Source organism: Lolium rigidum, chromosome 5 (genome assembly GCF_022539505.1).
Source record: "Lolium rigidum isolate FL_2022 chromosome 5, APGP_CSIRO_Lrig_0.1, whole genome shotgun sequence".
NCBI classification, from domain to species: Eukaryota; Viridiplantae; Streptophyta; class Magnoliopsida; order Poales; family Poaceae; genus Lolium; species Lolium rigidum.
Genome location: NC_061512.1, coordinates 208,021,633 through 208,024,459, shown reverse-complemented (window position 1 = coordinate 208,024,459; position 2,827 = coordinate 208,021,633).

Here is a 2,827-nt window from a genome sequence, read left to right as displayed (position 1 = left end):
AGTCCGATGAGGAATCCGATGATGAGAGTTCGGATTCTGATGAAGATGACAATGAAGCTCCCACAAGGAGTAAGAGACAAAGGACTACAAAGTCTTTTGGTAATGATTTCATTGTGTATCTTGTGGATGATACTCCCACTACCATTTCAGAAGCTCTCGCATCTCCTAATGCAGACTACTGGAAGGAAGCGGTTCAAAGCTCCATCTTGGCTAATGGAACGTGGGAGTTATCCGAGCGTCCTTATGGGTTCAAACCTGTAGGATGTAAATGGGTATTTAAGAAGAAGCTTCGAGCTAATGGTACTATTGAGAAGTCCAAAGCTCGGCTTGTAGCCAAAGGCTATACCCAAAAGGAAGGCGAAGATTTCTTCGATACCTACTCACCCGTGGCGAGATTGACCACAATTCGAGTACTACTGTCGTTGGCTGCCTCACACGGTCTTCTCGTTCATCAAATGGACGTTAAGACGGCTTTCCTAAATGGAGAGTTCGACGAGGAAATTTACATGGAATAGCCTGATGGTTTTGTACTAGAAGGTCAAGAAAGAAAGGTGTGTAAATTAAAGAAATCTTTGTATGGTCTCAAACAAGCACCCAAACAATGGCATGAGAAGTTCGAAAGAACTTTGACATCCGTGGGCTTTGTTGTTAATGAAGCCGACAAATGTGTGTACTACCGCCATGGTGGGGGTGAGGGAGTTGTCCTATGCTTGTATGTGGATGACATACTAATTTTGGGGACAAGTCTCAAAGTGATTGAGGAGGTCAAAACCTTCTTATCTCAGTGTTTTGAGATGAAAGATCTTGGGGAAGCTGATGTTATATTGAACATCAAGCTAATGAGAGATGGGAATAATGGGATTACACTTGTGCAATCTCATTATGTCAAGAAGGTGTTGAAAAGTTTTGGCTATGCTGATTGCAAATCTTCTCTCACACCTTATGATCCTAGTGTCTTGCTTCGAAAGAATGAAAAGGCAACTAGAGATCAATTGAGATACTCTCAAATCGTTGGTTCACTCATGTATTTAGCTTGCGCTACGAGGCCTGATATCTCGTTTGCTGTGTGCAAACTTAGCCGGTTTGTGGCCAACCCGGGAGATGATCATTGGCATGCACTTGAGAGAGTAATGCGCTATCTAAAGGGAACCATGAGTTACAGAATTCATTATACCGGGTATCCAAGAGGACTTGAAGGGTATAGTGATTCTAATTGGATTTCTGATGCTAAAATGAAAGCCACAAGTGGATATGTTTTCACTCTTGGTGGTGGCGCTGTTTCCTGGAAGTCTTGCAAGCAGACCATCTTAACGAGGTCAACTATGGAAGCGGAACTCACGACATTAGATACAGCTACTGTCGAAACGGAATGGCTTCGTGAGCTCTTGATGGACTTGCCTATGGTTAAGAAACCAATACCGGCCATCCTCATGAACTGTGATAATCAAACTGTGATTATCAAAGTGAAAAGTTCTAAGGATAATATGAAAAGTTCCAAACATAGAGGAGACGAAGTCCGTCGAAAACCGAAGAACTCCGGAGTGATAGCATTGGATTATGTCCAAAGTGCTAAAAATGCGGCGGATCGTTTCACAAAAGGACTATCAAGAAGCATGATAGACCTTGCATCGAGGAGATGGGTTTGAGACCAACTTGAGTTGCCGAGGGGTAACCCAACCTATGTAATCGGACATTCCGTGAAGTAGGACCCGGGAAAACAAACCGGAGTAAGCGAGTTGAGAGAAAATTTAATACTCCCACTCCGCTGCGGATGCAATTCTCTCATAGCTACTCTGTAAGGCGGGTTGACAATGTCTTAATGTGTTACGAGCGGCTCTTGATGAGCGAAGACGCCATCCTACGGGCGATCTTTTGAAGAACACACCTATATGAGTGACACTACTGGTCATAGTGTGGGAGATTTGGGTGAATCTCTAGTAAGCTCATGAAAGGCCGAGGAGTATGACTTATAAGCTCCACCGAGGGGAAGGCTAAGGTAGCCCGATGCCGTGCCGGCATTGAGCGAAACTTGCTTGCACAAAGACCGACAATTCAAGGCATAGTCCATTGTTCGAGTTGTAGTTAAGCGTAGCACCTTGCCTAGGTGGAAGTTCAACTTAACGGTCTCCATCGAAGTGCGGGTATATTAAACGAGTGAATGGAACTAATGTGTCATCCGATGTGCATATGAGATCTGGTGGGGGATTGTTGAATGTAGATGGGCTGCAGCCCAGTAAGGCAGCCCATGTAGTCTACAATTCCTGAAATCTCAAGATCCATCACGTTGGCAGCTTGGGACAGCCTTGAGGGACAAAGTTTATTCCCACATTGCTAGTTGGGAGTGAGTTGGAGTGGTATATAAGGGCTGCTGTTCTAGTCATTCCAAGTGAGTGGAATAGAAGGAGCCCTCGCGCACTCCTCCTCCTCCGCCCGCCCCGCCTCGCCTCGCCTCGTCACGCACGCACGTCGCGTTTCGTGACTCGAGTTCGAGTTCGAGACACACTCAAGGAAGCCTAAATTTTTGCTTGGTGCACCAACTGTGTTGGGTACGTGTCGGCCTGCATGTGCATGCTCGCCGCGTGTCCCTGGCTTCCTACACGTGTCAACGCGGTCGAGGCGGATCTCCTCCCAGGCTATACAAGGAGACCGATCAGATCTGGAGAACAGTGCTCTTAGATCTCTCTCTCTCTCACGCGAAGTTCCTTTTGCTGTGCTACTCTCTAGCCTTCCCCATCCCGGCGACTGCGTGCACGGCCGTCCGGGAGAGCGAGGCCTCCGAAACCCCGTCCGTTGAGATCCCGCACCGGGAGACGGGCGATAAGGTTTT